Source organism: Canis aureus, chromosome 21 (assembly GCF_053574225.1).
Source record: "Canis aureus isolate CA01 chromosome 21, VMU_Caureus_v.1.0, whole genome shotgun sequence".
NCBI lineage: Eukaryota > Metazoa > Chordata > Mammalia > Carnivora > Canidae > Canis > Canis aureus.
The window spans coordinates 19,569,745-19,591,399 of NC_135631.1; the positions used below are offsets into that span (position 1 = coordinate 19,569,745).

The 21,655-nt window shown below is 40.6% G+C and overlaps 1 protein-coding gene across 1 annotated transcript in view; it reads right to left on the reverse strand.

The window, feature by feature from the left end:
- Positions 1-8,726: 8,726 nt before the first annotated feature.
- DCDC1 (doublecortin domain containing 1) overlaps positions 8,727-21,655 on the reverse strand; it is a 483,101-nt gene continuing 470,172 nt past the window's right edge. Inside the window, exon 42 of the mRNA XM_077863419.1 lies at positions 8,727-9,451. The gene's annotated coding sequence lies outside the window, so the exon portion shown is untranslated. The remainder of the gene's footprint in view (positions 9,452-21,655) is intronic.

Sequence of the window (21,655 nt, forward strand, 5' to 3'; positions counted from 1 at the left end):
CTCCTTCTCATTTGCCTGCCACAGATGGCTCTCAACTCTGGCTTGTCCTATAAACAGAGCCCAATCCTACCAGCCAACAGAAAGAAACAGGGCTCCTTTTGGTATCACACACATGAGGTAGAGCCAATAAGTCATATCTTTACATAAGATGCATCTCACAATGCATTCCGAAGGCTCACAGCTTCCAGTCTGTACTTGTCTAGGGCCTACTGAGTTGCGCAGTGTGGTGACTGTCCACTTATACACCAGTCTTTCCTGGAAAGGGGGAAGGGATATTCTTATCTATTCATCTTTCTATTCCCAGGCCCTGAATTACAGACTCTAGAATAAAGTAGTCACACTCCAAATATCAGTTGAACAGTATTATCACAAATCATTTGTGTCTGCATAACAACTCCATTCATTCATTCATTCATTCATTCAGATATGCACCCCAAACTGTCCTAGTGTTGGGATTACTACAGGGATTATAATATGGCCTCACCTTTGAAAAAATATAGTCTTGTCATTGAGACAGTCATTTAAAAAGACAATTCCAATAGAGTATCAAAAGTATTATGCTAATGAAACTATAGGGGGCTTTATGTGAAAGAATCAAGAAAGAGCCCTCAGTTCAATTTTAGGGACAGGGAAGTCTTCTCTGAGGATGTGACAATTAAACTGAGATCCTAAAGACTGCAGGAAAAGAGGGAAGAAAGGAAAGACGGAAGAAAGGACAATAGAACAGGAAAGTGTGTAGGGGTGAAGAGGTGATAATATAGCACAAAGGTATTTCAGGTAGACGTGAGGAGCTGGAGAGCACATTCAGAAACTGCATTTCTCCCCTTTTCTTTCTTTTTTATTAGGACATTCATTCGCATTATCTTATTTGATCCCCATAGTCACTCTCTGGGTTAGACAGTGTATTAGGAGTAGGGTTAGGTTATGTCTACTTTACAGATGAGTAGGGAGATCCAGACTCTGAGTTTAAATGTGTGAGCTCTGTTCACACTTGCCAGGGTCTTTTGGCTCCAATTTCAGTGCTCACCCTACCATATCACAATGAAAATCATTTTGCCCTTGCTTGATTCCTGAGGTTCATGCCTAAGTAATCAAAACCACAGCTTTAGGCTGGCCCCTGGGTCAGAAGCGCATGCTGTTCCCGTGCTTGGGATAGCATTGACCTTGCTCAGCCCAGTGGCCTCTGGCCTCCGCCTAAGTGCACAGATGCCCAGGGGCTTTAACTTCAAAGACATGCCAACCCTAGAGGCTCCAGCTCCCTGTGGTTTCTTCTGGAATCCACAGTCCCTGTGCCAGGAACTCCAACTGCCATCATAGAAACAACTTGCTCCCAAGCCTGTCCTAATGCACCTTTGGAAAAGCTCCTTGGGAACTCAGGACCGATGGACTTGGTATCCTACATCAAGCGGATCTCTTAGCCCACCACCAGATTGCACCAAAGTCATAGACCTTTGGGTGGGGGTGGTCACTAAGGTGAATTTTCATTCTTCTCCTTCTTTCACCTTCTGCATCCAACAGCCCTCACCTCCAGATACACCTGTTTCTTAAATTCCTGTAGAGTCTATAGCCTGCTGTTCATAACTGATGCATGTTCAAAGCATGCCAGACCCGAGGGCGACATTTATGGAGCAGGGCACTGTGCCGGGCGTTGTTTTCATTTCTGTACATGGATGAATCTGTTTAATTTTTACAACAGTCTTGTAAAGTAGATACTATTACTATCCTCTTTTTATAGATGAGCAAGCCAAGTCAGAAAGTTTATATAATCTTCCTAAGATGGAACAGGTTAATATGCGAGACAGTCAGGCTGTGAACCTAAGTAGCCTGACTCCAGAGAACACGCTTAACTGCTCTACTCTAAGTGTCATAGACTGAGTGGCTGGGAGGAGTAGAGATGGGGCCTGCAGACAGACTTCCACGCCTCCCTGCGCACACTCATGCTGTTCCCTCTGCCTATGCCACCTTCCTCTGTTTACCAGCTTTTCCATTCTCTCCCTTCTGTTCATAAAACTAAACTCAACTCATTTATATAGTAACAAGTAAATATGATCTCCTGTTGGTTTCTCCTGCCTGCCAAGCCCAACCGAAATCAGGCTGAATGCGTCACCCCTTAATCAGTGTCCCGGTAGGCATAGAGTAAAGATGTCTTTATGAGCCTGACTCCTTACACCCCCAAGAGGCAGTACTTTCTTTGAGGGTAAGGGCTTATTCATTCTGCAACTCTACCACACAGCACAAAGCCTGACATATGCTGAGAACACCACAAATGCTGCGTTGAGAAAACAGACAAACGTGCAAAAGACGCCATTGAAAGAGGATTTATGTGTGTTCCTCAACTCAGTGAGAAAAACAACAGATGGAAGCTGCCCTGAGCCATAATTATCTTAATAGAAGTAAAATTCAAAGGTAGAGCAAGCCGACAGGAGGTACTGAGTCCCTTGTCACCTGCAGTCTTCAAGCAGGCCTGGGCAGCCACATAAAGGAGAGGTTACGAAGGAAGGGATCCCAGATTCAGCTGGGGAGGCAAATTTAAGATTCTGAACAGAGCCCGATTTCCACTGCCAAGACCTTGCCTGGACTAGCACAATAGCCTCTGTGATGGTTAATTTAATGTGTGAACTTGACTGGGCTAAGGGTTGGCCAAATAGCTAGTAAAACATCAATTCTGGGTGTGTCTGTAAAGATTTCTGGAAGAATTTACATTTGAATTAGTAGACTGAGTAAAGATGTGGATGGGCATCCTCCTACCTCTTGAGGTCCAGAATAGAACAAAAAGGCTGGTGAAGGGCAAATTCACGCTTCTGCCTGTGCTGGGACACCCAGGCAATGTCTTCTGCCCTCAGACATTGGCATTCCCAGTTCTCAGGTCTTGAGAAATAGCTTGGGGTGGGGCCCTTTTCCAGAGCCTACATTGCTACTCTATTCCTGTCGGTTGTCAATTAATCTAAGTCATACGTTGTCCCTGGCTATATGCAGAGTTAAGGGAAGCGAGTAGATAGATAATCTGATGAGTAAAGGAAGGCCAGGGAAATGATAAAAAAAATTCCAACCCCGGCCTTTTCCAATTTAATGAGACCCTTCATAGTCTCCAAGTTGTTGTCATGCCTGTGGGCAAAATTATTGGCACCGGTTCTCACCAGGTAGAAATACCCATAAGAAAATGATGCCACATTTGCCCACTTTTCCAAGAGAAGGCTGCCCCCCCCACCCCCTAGCTGTACTTACCTTTGTGGAATATGCCTTGCTTTCAGCACCATAGGTCTTAGATTAGGAAAACCATGGGTCTACCCAGAAATGCCTAATTTCACTTCAGCTCAGAAAGTTTCTGTTGTGAAAATCCAATAGGCAGCAAAGGAACTGTGGTACTGTGTGTGTTTTTAGAGGCCAAGGAGAAAGTTTTGGCTACATCTTCCTAAAACTGCTTTGTTCATATCTGAACTTCCAGCAGCTAACTTTTTTATGTTATAGCACCAAGGTTTCTAGGAATCACTAATACCAGTAATTTAAACTTCCAAAGGCCAAATCTGAAGCAACTTGAAAGATCTCACCTTCTCCTCCAGTGGCCTAAATACAAGAACACCAGAGAGAATTTTGATTCATCGAAGACTGTGTGGTCTCCAGACTCCAAGATGGCCCCACATGGTCCTGGCTTTCTGATAGTCACACCTCCAAGTAGCCTCCTACTATTATTATTATGTGTAAAGAGTTTTCTACATAAGCTAATATATGTATATGTATACATACATTTCCTGCCCATCTTCCCCCAGAGCCCTGGTTATTAAACATAGGATACTAACTAAATAAAAGAGTGAATATGCAGACTTATTTGGGCTAATAATTGGAGCCTATTCTGTAGGCAGTGGGAGCCATCGGTGGTTTTTGAGGAGGGGCATGCCATAAGTAGACTTGCATTTCAGAAAGTTCATTTTGGCTGTAATAATGAGACAGATTGGAGGTGAGGAAGTAGAAATCATTTAGAAAACCTGTTCAAGTTCAAATGCAGTCAATGATATAATTTAGCTAAATGCTGGACATTAGGCTAAGAAATTCCTTATACTATTTTACTCCGTACAGTAACCCTGTTGAGGTAGACCTCATCACAGCAGAGGCAGTGGAGCTGGACAGAAGGAAGTAGTTGGAACAGGGCTTGCCGACTGTAGCTTGGGTGTAGATGTCTTCGGCTGTCTGGCTGAGAGTGAAGAGGGATCAACCTGGATCCTCAGAAGGATCACCTTTCACATTGTAGGTACCTTGCAACTCAAAGAATAGTCACATCACCCAAGCTGGCCCCAACAAACTCTCTCTTCTTGTATAAAAATGCAAGGATAGGAGAGCAGGTAGAGGACGTTTATTCCAGAAGCAGTGCTTAGGATAGCTGGCTAAATAGTTCTGCCCATACCTACACTGCATGGGTTTCTATCCTCTTTCTAAACCTCATCTCAGCCTTCAAGCCCCTCTTTGCTTTAGTTTTCCAGAACTGGCCTATATTTTCTCAACCAAAAATCTGTCACCAATGCGATGACTGATTAAGACTGAGCAGTGTTTCAGGAGAATCCTCAATGTTTCAGAAGATAGTCAACAGTTTGGATTTTGACCCATTGACAGAGACTCCAATCTGTTCCCAGGGTCTCTCTTTCTCTGGGGAACGAACTCCATTTGAAACATGTGTATGGTGGGTCTCCTGAGTTCACATGAAAAGGAAACTTGGCTTCTTTATTCCTATGACTCTCTCCCGAAGCTGCTCTGAGTCATGTATGAATGATAGCTCCTGCTCAAGAGGCTCAGGAGCATGACAGACATACCTGTGTATGTGTGAGGTGTGCTATTAAAGGCCACAAGAACGTCCGTAAGAAGGATAATTGACACAGGGACAGAATCCATCCCTTATCCAACAGAAGTTCTCAACAAATCCTGATTAGAGAAGTCTCTGTGCTGTGGCCTGATGGAAATATTTTGACCTGTAAGGATCCCGATGCAAAAGTCCAAGTGGCCATGCAGTCAGGTCTTCTACCTTCTCTTCTGTAAAGGGGGTGAAGGCAGGCCCTAAAGTCAGCTAGGATCAGACCCTAGTAGGAGTGCTTAATCAGCTGCCCTGGGTCCCAGGCAGGAAAACTACCTGCTGCGAGGAGGTATTAATGACCATAAATGGCAGTGACCTCATTTTTTCTCAATTTCTCTGTCAAAAACCCTACTTGGCAATGGGTCAAGGACAGGGTTGCCACGCTGATCACATCTGGCTGTGTCTATAACAAAGATTAAAGTGACTGACCTGTAAGTAGGAGAGAGGCTCACTTACCAGTTTCCACCTTAGCAGCCCCCAGTTTGGTACCTGGGAGATGCTCAAGAAGTGTTTGTGGGCAAAGGGTGAGCAGTGGAGAAGGAGGCATCTGTTACTACCCAGAGCCTGGCAGGGAGGGTCTCCCCTTTCTTGTCATTTCAGCTCCTGGGCCTTTGGTTCAGAGGGAAAACTTTCCTCCTGTTCTACTCCTGCCATTTCCAACATCCTGAATCAAGTAGAGGTTCTTGTTCAGGCAGGTGGAGGTCTGGGACTCTCCTAATCCTTTCCATAATTTATCTTGGGGACTCCTTGAAAGATGGGTGTAGGTAGAGCTCCAGCCTGGAGGCCCTACTTTATATATTTTAGCTTTGCCTAGAACAGTAACTCTGTCAGGAACCCGTCACCCGTCTGTTAAGAGAAAGGATAAACCAGTTATCCTAAGGGTCTTGTTGAACAATCATCTTCCAAGTGGTAGGCTGTCCAGAATCATGGCTGTCACTGCTTCCCCATATAAATGTGTCTTTACTTAAAACACAGGTTCCCTAAACAGTGTTGTATGTCTCCCCCTCTTGACAACTATCTTTCATGTTGATACTCTTATAACCTTTGCCTGACATTATCAAAGTCCAGAAAGCAAAAACTTGATGCCAGAGATAACAAAGCAAAGGCATCCACCACACAATCGCCGAGTCACGGTCATGCACTAACAGCCACCCCGGCCACCACAGCCAGGGGACTCAATCTCTCAGTTAAGCCACTTCCTGGAGCAAAAACCCACATTTCTTGACAGAGCCAACCATTCAAAGCTGCCCTCTCTGCCCTTGCAAATTTAATTTGTTTCAAATCTTGTAGGAGCCACAGAATTATTTTGGGATTGGACTCAAGTGAAAACAGGTGTGCTGCTCTTTTATCCACCACCCCCCACCACCTCTCCTTCAAAAGGGTCTGATTAGGCACCAGATTACTCAGACCAGCCGATGGAGCTTGGAGGAACCCCTTTATTTTCCTGGATATTGGTCACTAGGATGCTAAACTAGATTCCTGGATACATCAGCCCTGACCCAACTGACCTTCTCATGCCCCATCCAAGTGCCTATGAGTGGTAGGCCACGCTATGGTGTCACCCACCCAGTGCCAGTTGCCTTCTCTGCTTCCATGCTGGTCCACCTGGCCCTGTGAGCCAAGGCCTGGTGGTCCTGCCTTCCAAGATCAACCTGAGCTCCGTTCTTGGCTATCTCAGCATTTGCTTTGGCTGCCCAATTCAGGCTGACCTTCCTGGTGTGTCAATATTTAGGGAGCTAAGCCTGGAAAACATTCACAAAGTTTAAGGTGAAACAGAAAAATCTTATTCAAATAGGAAAATTGGAGTTCAGCAAAAAGTCACATCAGGAGGAAAAAAAAATGGAAAAAGGAAAAGGAATTATTCCAATAGTAGTCCTGGGAAGGGAGCTGTTGGCACTCAGGGACCTGTGAATGGAGATTTTTTGCCTCAGTTCCTGCTGTGGAGAGATTTCAGGCTCAGACCCGGGGTATCTTCACTCATCTATCTGTACAAACACTTTAGTTTCCGTATTTATTCTCATGACTTTAAATTCCATCTTGATACTGACAATTCCTAAGCTCAAATCTTCAACCCATACCTCTGTCTTGAACACAAGACCATATATCAATAATTGACTTCCTACCTCTTCTTAGCATTGAAAATATTCAAATTCACTCTACCCTAAGCCCTGCTCTTTCCTTGGTCTCCCCTAAGGCAATGCCATCCTTTCCTTTGTTCAGGCCAAGAACCTTGGAGTTGTCTCTGCATCCTCTTCCCACACCTCCACACCCCATCTGTTAGCACATCTCATCTGCCCTACCTTCAAAATACTTCCCATGTGTTACCACTTCTTGTCATTTGTGTCCCCACCACCGTGGTACAAGTCACCACTATCTTCTGTCTAAAAATTATAATAGGCTCATAGCTGGTCACCCTACTCTGCTCGGTCCCTTCTACCCCCACCCTGGCAGCACAGAAAAATGAAAATGATTCTTTTAGGACATAGGCCAGGTTGTATTACCATCTGCTCAACAGTCTCCAATGGCTTCCCATCCCCCTCATAGTAAGAGCTAAAGTCTTCATAATGGCCTTAAAGACCTTCCAATATCTGTTCCCTGCTTATTTCCCACCACTTAATCTCTGATCTCACCACCTACCTCTTTCCTCCTTGCTCACTCTGTTCTAGCCACATTGGCCTCCTGGCTGGTCCTCAAAACTTAAACCATTCTCCTGCCTCAGGACATTTGCCTTTGCTGTTCCCTCTGTGTGGAATGCTCTTCCCCCAGGTGTCTCTGTCTAATTTGCTCCCTCAACAATTTTAGTTCATTTTCATGTGCCACCTTAACAGAGGTGCCTCCTCCAACCACTATACATAAGATGTAATGGTCATACATCCCACTGCCTTCGCCCTGTAGCCCTAACTATATTGCTTATTCTGCTTTATATTTTTATTCAGCAATTATTTCTACCTGGCTTATTATGTACATGTTTGTCTATTTTCTATATTTTCCAACTAAAGAATAAGCTCCTGGATGATGTAGTTTCATTCTGTCCACTACCATATCCCCAGAACCTAGACTGATATCACCTGTATGATAGAAGTGACACATAATTTTCTAGATAATTAATACCTAGCACCCTTCAAGACTTCCAGCACCCTCAACTTTTCTTTGCATGATTATGCCAGTTTTAAAGGTGGAGCATGAGATTCAGTCCTGACCAATTATAGCATTTCATGTCTACGCCCCTTCCACTCTCACCCTATACAGAGGAATTAGGTCACAGATGATCAGAGCCAATGAGATGCAGAGAACTTTTCTCTGCTGGAGGAAAATATTTCTGTCTTTCATTGAACTTTAAGCTAACAAAATAAAGAAAGGACTGAACCCCTTTTGTGGCCATTTGGTTGCTGTGAGGAGAGTCTGTGAAGCCTTTGAGATAAACTTATGAGTAGTAGTCTCAAATCTTGAGGACAAAGATTCTCTTGACCATGACCTATTCATCCCACACAGAGAACCTTGAATTTCAGGGAGAAAATACAGGGCAAAAAATGATAATAATAAGGTCCTCTTCTTTGCCTCCCTCCTCTTTCTAAGCCTTTCCATTTCCACCATCTAGAATTGTAATGATGCTCTAATCTAGAATAAGGATGGCATGTTATTTCCAACTCTGACTGACATGTGGTAATTACCTGGAGCTTAATGTAGAGAAAGATACAGAAGCTATGAATAGCACAGTGAGAAAAAGGGCCATGGCTGCCCAGTAATGTCTGTTATGAGTATGAGAGAGGAGAGTGGTGCATATTAGTACAGAATTTTTCTGTCTACAAAAAAGCATGAAAATTACATAAACATGGATATGCTTTCATGGATAAAGCATGAACATTGAGCTAATTTCAAGAACATAATTTTTTTAAGAACATAATTTTTATTAAATATGCACATGATAAGGGGGACATAGATAAAAAGGTATGATTCGATTGAGGGGAAATTCAGGGATGACTCTGGCAGGTGAAACACAAATGGAAGCCCTGAAGTACAGACAGACTGATTTATCTGGAGCAGAGGGGCCGAGTCGCAGAGAAATTTGAGATAAGTCTGGAGATTTCCATCAGGGACAGCGTGATGGACCAGGGCCTTGAATGCTAGGCTGAAAGGGGGGATATGTAGGCAGCAATAGGGAGGTTCAGTCGAGACTTGAGCAGGTGATGGTTGTAATAAGATCGATGTTCGAGGCAGATTAGTCTGTCAGTTGAATCCAGGATGAATTGAAGCCGTGGGAATTGGTGGTGGGGAGGCTGGTTAGCATCCTGCTGCAATGAGTCAAGAAAACGCACTCTGGAAAATGTCTTAAGCAGACCTGTCACGAGTATGACCACAGGCTCCTTAGCTGTGTCCAAACCTGTGTCAGGGACATGTTTAGAGAAGTTTCAGAACCTCCATAGAGCTTTCAGAGTAAATGACCTGAACAATTGTGGAGGGTCCTTCAATTCTGTTTACTTAACAGTGGCCAGGGCTAGGAACTAGGCAAATCTGAGGACGCTGTTAAAGATTCTGGTGTGGAAGGAATTTTGTGCATCTTGTTACTGTGGCACCACAGAGTCGGTCCAACAGGGTCTCCAGAAGTTTCTGCTGAATCATACAAAGGGATGATACGTTGTTGTTGTTTTTTTAAAGATTTATTTATTTATTTATTTATTTATTTATTTATTTATTTATGATAGACATAGAGAGAGAAAGAGAGGCAGAGACACAGGAGGAGGGAGAAGCAGGCTTCATGCCAGGAGCTCGACATGGGACTCGATCCCGGGACTACAGGATCGTGCCCTGGGCCAAAGGCAGGCGCTAAACCGCTGAGCCACCCAGGGATCCCCAAGGGATGATATGTTAATTACTCTATTTCACTCATGTAAATATAGAGTATACTCCTGGATCACCCACAGTAAGGGCATGAGGCATAAATGAAATGTCACAGGGTGAAAAGAAAGAAAGAAGGAAAGGAAAGGAAAGAAAGAAGAAAGAAAGAAAGAAAGAAAGAAAGAAAGAAAGAAAGAAAGAAAGAAAGAAAGATCACAGGCTGCAGGCTGGCAAAAGAAAACAAACAACAACAACAAAAAAGAAGCCAAGTGTGACAGAGAAGTGGAAAGTCCATATTCCAGAAAAGCAGTGGTTACTTAGAACTCACTGGAAGTTTCCATCCTCAAATAGGGGCTAACCACTTCAATTTTTTTTTTTTTAAAGAGAAGTCCTCTATCTAGAGTTTTATGTAAATGTTCATTTAATTTAATTAGTTGATTCCTTCATTCAGATCCCTCAACTCAGAAACTACACATGTGGGTTTAGTCCCCTTTTTGAGTCTAGCCCTTGATTCAAGAGAAGCAGAAAATGAGTTTTGAAGCAGGCAGCTTGGAATACAGTTTTGGCCTGCCCCTTTTTTCTCTGTAACCATGAGCAAGGGACCCCCACAGATCCCAGCTTCCAAGCCATTATTTGTCGACTGGGGATAGAAGGGTGATGATCAGATTAATTGAGCACTTACTAAGTAGCAGGCACTGTTGCTGTACATATACTACATCATTTAATTCTCATGATGGCCTATGGAGGAGTTGTTATAATTTTCTTTGTTTTTCAGATGAGGAGAATGAGACACAGAAAGTTTAAGTAATATTTCACTGGACCATGATAACAATAGATGTGAAGCAGTTGGGATGTTTGCAAACCACATCATAAGCATTAACTATTTTTTCCAGTTTTATTGAAATATAATTGGAACATGATATTGTATAATTTTAGCTATACAGTATAATAATTTGATAAATGTGGGATCCCTGGGTGGTGCAGCGGTTTAGCGCCTGCGTTTGGCCCAGGGCGCGATCCTGGAGACCCGGGATCGAATCCCACGTCGGGCTCCCGGTGCATGGAGTCTGCTTTTGCCTGTGTTTCTGCCTCTCTCTCTCTCTCTCTGTGACTATCATAAAATAATAATAATAATAACAATAATAATAATTTGATAAATGTATATAGAGTGAAATGATTACCACGATTAGGTTAGTTAACATTTATTGCCTCATATAGTTACACTTTTTTTCCTTGTAAGGAGAACTTTTCAGATCTACTTTCTTAGCAACTTTCAAATATACAATAAAGTAATGTTAACTCTAGTCACCATCTTGTATGTTACATCCTTGGAACTTACCTGTCTTATAACTGGAAGTTTATACCTTTGACCATCCTCACCCATTCTTATTATTAGTTTAATGAAGAGAGAAAATGGCCTTCAAAAATTCTAACTACTGACAGCTGCTTCTGCTGCCAGGAGAGTGTCATACTTCCTTTCTTAGAAGGTCTTTATCTAGGAAAATACTTGAAAAGTTTTCTCAGGGTCTAAACGCTAAAGCTTCTGCGGGATGACTTGGAAGATGTCTGTGGGCAAGAGTATGCTGAACCATTCTACAAAGTAGTGGGGGCTTTGGAGGGCCCAGGGGAGGAACCTCAGCCGAGAAAGAGAGGGGGCCAAGAAGAAGGAAGGTTGGGGAGGGGTGAGGAAAGGCACAGGAGAAGAGCAGCTCAAGCCACCTCCACCTCCCTCAGCGAGAGAGAGGAGGACCAAGGAGATGGGCCGTGAACTTGCTCTGAGCAGTACTGGTGGGGAATCGTAATCACTCACCTCTATGACTGTTGAGAGGAGTCAAACACTTGTACTTGCAGAGGCTGCTTTGGAGAAGCAGAGAGGAAAGGACCGTCTCCTTTTGAGCAGGTGAGAACCAGGCGAAGCGATAACTAACCGGGCCTGTCCCCTTCCCAGTGCTTTCTGCTCATTTAATGCAGACAACAACCTCCGAGGAGGTGGTCTATTAGCCCTTTATTACAAATGGGGAAACTGAGGCAGAGTGCATGAGCGGGTTGCCCAGAGTCCTCCACCTACAAGTGATCCACTTGGGCTGTTAACCCTGATGCTTATCTTGAAGACAAATCCAACTGCAGGAGAGGAGATACGTGTGAAGATGAAGATTCAAAGGAGAGAATCAGTAAAAGACTGAGTTGGGTAACCCCCCCGGGAATCCCCAGGGACTTTGGGGGGCTCAGAGAGGGGGTGGCTGGTTGCTGGTTGTCCACTGACCTATGGGGTGGGTCTTGAACCATTTTGATTTAAACATTAAAACAAGGTGACACAGTTTACATTGATCTTTGGGGGACCCTGTTTATTTTCGTGATTCAGATAGGGCCTGCAAGTGACTAAAACCATCCGTTAGACGTTAACTTTATCCTCCACCACTGCCCCTGTGCTGATGCATGATTAATATGTCCTGATAGTACAGCCAAGTGGTGGTAGCTGCTTCCCCAAGTGTGGGAAGAAGCTAATAGCCCCACAGAAACCTGCCAGGCATCAAACTTAGTTTTGAGGATTTTCTGAATGGGGAGGGGAAGAGACCATTTTGTTATGCAGAAGCCTATCAATGGCTTTCAAAGACACAACTAATACCCAGATCTAAAAAGAGAAAATGGTGGAGTATTCATTAGGGAGGCTTTGATTTTATCTGATCATGGGGGAAAAGAGAGACAAACCTATTACATTGTTTTGAACTTTGTTAATTTGTATAACACATGCTACTTATGTTCTTAAGGAGACAAAGATCCACATGATGGACACTTTTTCTTATTGATTTCCTAAGAACGGGGCATCGCAATTACTTTTAAGAAACGATTTAACTTATCATGATGGAAAAATCTTTGAATGAAAATGCTATCCATCAAAGGTTAAACACACACACACACACACACACACACACACACACACAAAACCACCCAAAAAACCAGTTGAGGCTTGTCACAGAGGAAAATGAGACAGACATGATCAAAATGCAATGCATTTAACCCTTAAACAGATCAGACGATCTCAGGAGAGGTTGTGTTGTCACTAATGTGTTCTTTCTTTTTCTTTCTCTTTTTCCTCTTCTTTTTCTTCTCCTCTTCCTCCTTCTCTTCCTTCTCCTCTTTCTTCATTTTTTCCTAGTAATCCATTGAGCAAGTTCAAAGCTTATATTTTACTGATGACCCAACTATCAGCTTTCCAAGTATAGAAACAGCCTCCTTCTTTCTGGAGTGCTTCTGGTTTTATTTCCCAGGCATGACAGGGTAAACAGGGGGGAGGAAAGAGGCTTACCCCAAAACTATGACTTCTTGAAATATCCCCATGCAGCACCTCAAGAGATATCCCGTTTTCTCCTGTTAAGAATACTTTACTCTTTGCACTTAGGACACACTTTACATCTACCTTTTCTGTCTTGGAAATTACACACATGAAGCAACTACAAGTGGCGATTGAGCTGATGGATTGGCATTTGTGGCGAGTATTTACAGAAAACCACATCATGTGACCTCAAAATAGATGTGCTGCGTTTAGGTGGAGTTTTGTTGGACTGATTGTGGTGAGCTACATGAGAGGCAGAAGGGAGGGAAAAGACTCAAAGTGAGAAAAAGGCACTTGTGGAAGCTCAGAATTAAACAAAGACGTCTTTTTGAGTATTAAGAAACAAAAACAATGGATCCAGAGCCATGGAAGGGTGCCCAGTGGCCCCAAATGCTCATTTGCTTTTAAGGTTGTTTGGGCTTTAATTAGTGAAGCCTTGACAGAAGGATTAAAAAACTTGAACTTTGAAAAAGAACAATTCTGCAAGGCCAAATGGGAAGAAGGATGAGTGGATGCAGATGGCAATGCATTCCTCTCGGCTTGTTTAGCCAAGGATTAGAACTCTAAGCTCTGAGGCTGGGCTGGTAGTTTTTATTCAAAAGAAAGGTTCAGACCACTTTATTCTGCTTTAGGCATGAAATAAACTTATCAGGAAGAAACTTATAGAAACAATGTTCCTCTTTTTGTCGTTTTAATCCTTCTGCATTTATCAAGAATCAATAGCTCACATTTCCCCCATACTTGGCCCCAAAAATATTGAATTTCTTATAATTCCGCCAAAGCGCAAACTATTTTATGTGTTTGAACCCTGTACATTAACTGCCCTTCTCTGCTTCTACTTGGTAGACTCCTATGTATCCTCCAAATCCTGCCCTTTCATATGTCCTCTCTGAATCTTCTTTGAATTTTGTTTTATCTACTTAAATCCACCTCTGCAGTTGTACTTACCCCATTGTGTTGCAATTATCTGGTAACATAGACTATATGCAGAAGAATGTATGTAGTATGTATGTACATCCTAAATAATAATAATTCTAAAAATATGTATAGACTGTTTAGAAGCACAAATTCGGGGCCCCTGGGTGGCTCAGCGGTTGAGTGTCTGCCTAGGGCCCAGGGCATGATCCTTGAGTCCCAGGATTGAGTCCCACATCAGGCTCCCTGCATGGGGCCTGCTTCTCCCTCTGCCTGTGTCTCTGTCTCTGTGTCTCTCAGGAATAAATAAATAAATAAATGCAAATCTTAAAAAAAAAATAAAAGCACAAATTCAACGGAGTACATTTTAAAGATCTTATTGGCTTTACTCAACGATTTGTGAGTCAGGAGCCCATCTAGCAGATAAATAGAAGCTCCCAGAGGCTGTACAAAATGATAGGCAAAAGAGAGTAGGAACAGGGGAATTATAGCGGCAAAAGTGGATTGGTTGTGGCAAGGTCACTTTCCTTTAGGGGTCTATCAGGCAGATTCCTGTACTAGTGTCGATCGAGTAGTTCCTGAGAGACTGGTTTAAGATCCCATTTCTGGGAAAGGCTGAAACTGTCGTTAAGTCTTGGTTTGGTGACATAGGGATTAGCATAAGTGATGCCATTTGGGGCCTGTTGGCTTGCTTTTAATAGTACCAAGCAAACAACTTAAGAAAGAAAATTTGCCAATAACTTAATATTTCCAGCCTGACTCATCCATCCCTTTATGTATTTGAACTGTAGAGGCAACTATTAGAGACATTTTATATTTATCATAGCCTTTCTTTTCTTTTTTTTTTTAAGATTTTATTTATTTATTCATGAGAGACATAGAGAGAGGCAGAGACACAGGCAGAAGGAGAAGCAGGCTCCCTGTAAGGAGCCCGATGTGAGACTCGATCCCAGAACCCCGGGATCATGACATGAGTCAAAGGCAGATGCTCAACCACTGAGCCACCCAGGCGTCCCAGCCTTGCTTTTCTTTCTAGTTTTACCACATATGTTTGTATCCTTAAACAACATATTGTTTACTGTTGCCTCATTGAACCTAATATAAAGAGAATTATATATGTCGTTAGGATTCATCCATATTGATGAATGAATCATGCATCCTTAATGGAGTGAAAATTGGTTCTGAGAGTGCAGACAACTCTTTTTTAATGTTTAAAGCAAAGATATGCATATAGTATCTAAGTCGACAGTTTGTCTATGGTTAAAGTTTCACAGGGGTATTAGGGAAAAAAGTTTGAAGACATCTCTTTGGGGTATGATAATGAAAGAAAAAAGGCTGAGAAGCACTGGGTGAGTCACATATTTTCATTGCTACATAGTATCTCATTAGATATTAGACCATAATTTATCTGTCTAATGTTGATGGATATATGGCTTGTTTCCAATTGTTTTTATTATTAAAATCATCTCGTACACACGAATTTGATAACTTTGATGAAATGGACCAATTCTTTGAAAGACACTAACACTCACACAAAAAAGAAGTAGACAATCAGAGCTCAAAGATTTCCTGGGCGCCTGAGTAGCTCAGTCAGTTGGACATTGGACTCTTGGTTTCAACTTGGGTTGTAGTCTCAGGGTTGTGGGATCCAGCCCCTCATTGGTCTCTGCACTCATTGTGGAATCTGCTTGAGAATCTCTCCTTCTTCCTCTGCCCCTCCCCCTGCTCACATGTGAGTGTTCTCTCTCTCTAAAATAAATAAAATCTTTGGGACACCTGGGTAGCTCAGCTGGTTAAGCATCCAACTCTTGTTATAGCTCAAGTCATGATCTCAGGGTCCTGAGATTGAGCCCCACATCAGACTTCATGCTTAGCATGGAGTGTGCTTGCTCCTCTCCCTTTGCTTTTCCCCCACTCTCTTTCTCTCTCAAATAAATAAATAAAATCTTTTTTTTTTTTTTTAAAAAAAAGAACTAGGAGATTTCCCAATAAGATTAGGAAGAAAACAAGGACCTCTCTTCTCATCAATGCTTTTGAACATCCTATTGGAGGTCATAGCTAATGCAATAAACAAGAAAAAAAAATGTAAAAAGTTACATAAATTGGGAAGAAGGAAATAAAACTATCTTTGTTTGCAAGTGACATGATTGCCTTTATAGAAAATCCAAAAGAATCACCAAAAAAGTGGAACTAACAAGAGATTATGGTAAATTTTCAGGATAGAAGTTAATGCATAAAAGCCAGATGCTTTCTTATATATCAGCAATGAAATGAAAAACACATTACCATTTACATTAACAACACCCCAAAAATGAAATGCCTGGGTAAAAACCAAACAAAATATATACAAAATACGAAATGATGAAAGAAACCAAAGAAAAACTGAATAAATGAAGAGATATTCTGTGTTCATAGATAAGAAGACAATATCATCAAGATATCAGCTCTTCCTAACTTGATGGATAGATTCAATACAATCACAATCAAAATCCCAGCAAGTCATTTTAGGGATAGCAACAAGCTGATTCTAACGTTTATATGGAGAGGCAAAAGACTCAGAGTAGCTAAATCAGTAATGCAATAGAAGAACAAAGTTAAAAGATTGATACTATCCAACTTCAAGACTTACTATAAATCTACAGTAATCAAGACAGTGAGTGTTGGCAAAGAATAGACACATAGATCATCAGAGCAGAATAAAAAGCCCAGAAATGGAGCCATATGAATGTAGATAAGTGATCTTTGACAAAGGGGTAGAGACAATACCATGGAACAGATCGTCTTTTCAACAAATGGTTTTGGACAACTGAACATTCACATGCATCTACACATAGACCTTACACCTGTCACAAAAATTAACTCAAAATGGATAATAATAAGTCCCAGAAAAAGATTGAAAATGGAAAGTTTACCATCAGAAGCTCCTTTGAGATAAATCGTTGAACTTTCAGACAGGAATGCCCTAATAATAATAGCAGATGCACAATAACTTAGAATTTGCTCTCCTACCACCTAGTTACCTTCTACAAACCATTTTATTGTCATCAAAATCCTGGTGAGCAAAGGTAAAACTCATATTTTTGAGTGTTATTAAATATTAGAGTGCAATTTTAGTTTTCATAACAATATTTTTATAAATATCTGCTTGCTCCTACTTTAACATTTTCTTTCTTCTACTTTCTTTTCTTTTCTTTTTTTCTTCTACTTTCTTTGTGTTTATTCTGCTGTTCTTATCCCAAGTTCGTAATTATCAGCCCTTCTTTTGTTTTTATATGGACATTTACAAGACAGTACTTTATCTCAGTTCCATTTTAATTTTTCCATTGTTTTCCAGTTATAAGTATTTTAAATTTTCATTGTGGTTTCTTTTTTTATCCATGTGCCTCCCCCCAAATACATAAGGTTATTTTAATCATCTTTTTGTTATTGATCCTGACATATTTGATTATGGTGAGGAATGTGGTCTGTATGATACTCTTCAAAATTTGTTAGGCCCTCCTTTATGGACTAAAATGTGACATAGGCTCCATGTGTGCTTGAGAAGAATATGTGTTCTCTCTTCTCTGTTATTGGTATGGAAAGAAGGAGGAAGATTTCCCTGAGGTGCTACAAGGAAAGAGCAAAATAGGTCTGGAACATCTTTTCATACCATAAAGTAAGAAAATACTCAAAAAACGCTGGGGACATTTCAAGACAATACAATAGCTAGCTTGAGGCTTTCATGGTTAAAGTTGACAATTTAAACATCAAAATAAATAATAAAAATAATGGATTATAAATCATTTAATAAAATAAGAAAGCATGAGTCCATATGACATAAATGAATAAATGAATAAATTGAAATTGTGATGAGGAATGAGGTATTTATGCGGTTTCATTATACTTTCCATCAAGTACTTTTTAATTACCAAAGAAAAAAAAAGAGTAGCTTTTTTACAATGAGTGGAGAAGCTTGGCAGATATCATTTTAATCAAGTGCTCAAATTTCGCATCTTCAGAAAAGGACAGCCACGTGACAGATTGCAACAGCATCGGTTCTATTCTATTTCTGCCAAAGATCCATTAACTTAAATCTAATCACAAGGAAACATCAGACAAATCCAAATGAGGGACATTCTACAGCATAACTTCTCTGTAATTTTCAAGTGTCAAGGTCATGAAAGTTAAGGAAAAATTATTGAATTAAACTAAAGAAACATGACAAGTAAATGCAATGTATGATTCTAAACAGGATATTTTTTTTGCTATAAAAAATGTTAAGACAGGTGGAAAAATGCAAGTAGGTATGAGGATTAGACGTAGTAATGTATCAGTGAATTTACTGATTCTGATGGTTAATTTGGCTATGTAGGAGCATGGTTTTATTTGTAGGAATCATACACGTAAGTATTCAGGAATAATGGACCATCAGGTCTGCTACTTCTTCTCAATTGATTCAGGAGGGAAAAAAGTTATTCTCTAAGTTTGGAAATACATTTTTAAGATAATTGATGTTTTTACCTTTCTGTGAATCACCTTGCGAGAGTTTGGATCCTTCACTCCGTTCATCTCCCTCTTGACTTAAATACTATTATATTGGGTTTTCATTATGTCTTTGTTAAAATATTGTTTGTCCAATATATTAAACAGAATTCTTTTTTACATCAAAGTTTCTCTAGATTTTCCCATATGTTTGTATTTTCTTTGCTAACAATTACTTCTAATACCATGGACCTTCCTTCTGAGGGTATAGTTATTTTCTCAAAAGAAAATCTTTCAGAAGTTCTTTCATGAGAGAGCATCTATTGGTAGCACTGAATTTTTTGTGTACCTGAAAATGTACATAATTCTCATTCTTGAAATACAATTTTGCAGGCTATAGAATTCTAGAGTAACAATGATTTTCTTTCAGCACCTTGAGGTGTTCTCTGTCTTTTGCTTTATACAATTGCTTTTAAGATGTGTATTGCCTTCTAATTGTTTTATTTTTGTAGTTAATCTGTCTTTTCTTTCTGGATAGTGTCAAAGTTTTCACTTTGTCTTTGGTAGTTTGCAGTTTCACTACAGAGTCCACAGGGCTTTCTGAATCTGATAATTGGTATCTTTTATGAATTCTAGAAATCTCTCAGACATCATATTGAATATTGACTATTCCCAATTCTCTCCATTAGCAATTCTGAAATAAGCATTTATAAAACCTTTGCAATCTATCTTCCTTATCTCTTAAACTTCTTTCACAATTTTTATTTTCTGTATTTCTTAGAATTTCAATACTTTTATTTTAAAAATGTGTTAAAATATCATTCTATATTCCAAATTAGATAATTCCACCATCTGTAGTCTTTGTGGATCAGATTCTACAGTTTGTTGCTTCTACTGACTTTCAATCATGATGGCTTTTTCACTCATATGTTTAGTCACTTTTTATTGTTGGCTCATGTTCTTTGGAACTATTATCCACAGTAATTTTTTGAAGCCTGGATTTAAAGTCTAGTCTTCCAGATAGTTTTTCCATTGTTTCTGCCAGGCATCTGGTAGTATTGGTATCTGAGACACTTTAAACTACATTTTTTTTCACCTTGTGGTTTTTCAGGTCCAAATCTGCTAGAGTGTAGACTTATGCTTGTAGATTCTTAGGAAAGATATTTCTTCCACTTCTACCCAGAGCCATGACTCAGAAATTCATGTACTCCTACAATATTTTTTTTGCAGGATGGGCTTTTCTTTTTATGGTTCATATACTGAGGGTATTATCCTATTGCGTTTCCACTAATTTTATACAAGAAGTCAGAACTCCTTCAATGCCTTCTCCTCCCATCTCCAAACCAGAAATCTCTCAAATAGAGTGTTACTTTGAAAGGCAAAAGGACCCTGGTAATTTACCTAGATTGAATTTTTTTTTACCACTCTAAAGCGGTAGATTCCCAAGTCTGGGAATCAGACTTGATTTAAAGAAAACAAAAAACTACCATAGGCACTAGTCAAATAAAACTCTGGCATATTTTCCCACTTCCAGTATGAAGTAGTTGGTTTTTTTTTTCTTGGATTTCCTATAGCAATGTCAATCAAAGAATCTAAAGAAAACAATGAAAAAATAACAAAGTAGGCTGACACCACATCTAGTATAAGAGAGCAAGTCGTGACAAAATAACTTCCTCCAAAGCCATTGGTAGCTACTCTACTCCTTTCTACAGTTTCTCTCAAATTCCAAATGTGCTGATTGTTTATATAGAGAAGACTTACACAAAAGTTGTTACTAACTAGCTTGAAAGTTTTTTGGGAGCAAAAACAGTACCTAGTTCTAGAGAGCCTAGGGCAGGCCTGCTGGGCATGCAGGAAAACCCCCCCAAAATATAGATTACTTGATTGATTGACAAAGTATATTATATAGCCTTTAATTAAGAGGAAACAATATAACACAGAGATAAAGCACACTGACTACGAGTCAGGTCTGCTGGCTCTTTAAATCCAGATTCCATTATTGTTAGAAATAAGATCTTAGGTGAACTTTCTTTAAGCTCAGTCTTTAATCTGGAAAATGGAAGAAAATGGCAGTAGCTTTTTAATGAGGCACTTCTAAGCTAATTTGAAGGAAGTGATTATTATAGAAAGGATTATGGAAGTTCAGAAAAATCTCTCGAGGAAGCAAGTGCAGAGAAGTGGGCCCTGAGCAAAGCCTTGAAAGTCAGAAATGTTCCTAAGAAACTTCTCACGCAGGTGTATTTGGCTTCCTGATTCCAGAAGGGTTACCAGAACTCCTAAAGCCACTCTGGATTTCAATTTCCCTCCCAATTCATGGAGGAACACCAAGTAGTACTTACGGACTCTGGATTCATTGCCTGAGATTAAATCATAGAATCATAGGTCCACCTAGCTGATTGCTTATGTTAAAAAAAAAAAAAAGATTAAACCTCAGATTTTTTTTTATCTGAAAAGTGGGAGAGTGCTTATTTCACAGGGTTATTGAAAGGATGAAATAAGACAACAATATAAGGAGCATAGAGTGACTATTCAGTAAGTACGATTTTTAAGTTCATTTCTTAATTCTTATTAATATTACCATTTTCTCCTGTTTTTGCCCAGGTTCTGACTCTCTGGAGTATTGCTACACTTACTGGATCTGCCTTCCTCATCCACCCTTTGCCCCAAGTGGAGGAACACATTTCCTGATTAAAGGGGTACATCCTGTGAGGATGACTGTGAAGGCAAGTCCACAATAGACAGAGAGACAATGCATTCTTGTTCAGAGCAGCCACCAACAGTGATGACAACAGCCTTCAATGGGCTGGGGTCAAAGATCAGCTGTCCTTCTGTCACTTCATTCTTCTTCTGGCTCCCAATGGAGTTCATTAGGAACTCAATCTCAAGTCTAAAATTCAATCGAAGCCCATCCACACAGGCCCAAGCCAAGGACACCAAATGAACAAATTCATAAGACAAAACAAAGTCCTCACTCCTTCCTCTGAACAGTGGGTTTACCATCCCTTTGGTGGTTGTGGAAACATCGGGCAGCCACCAGCCAGGTAGGAGATATTAGGGGAAGTCGGTGATTCAAGTCCTGCAGGTGAGAGTTGGGAGTAAGCAGGAGGGCTAGATGGAAACCCTGGACATCCTCAGGAAACACTAGAATGAGAGCCAGCAAAGCATCTCCAAGTCAGCATCCAAGGAAGCTTAAAATGCTGAGCCAAACTAAAAATGGGAAATGTGACCACAGAGGCTGTTTTTGACAAAGCACTTTTTTTGTCTCAGCC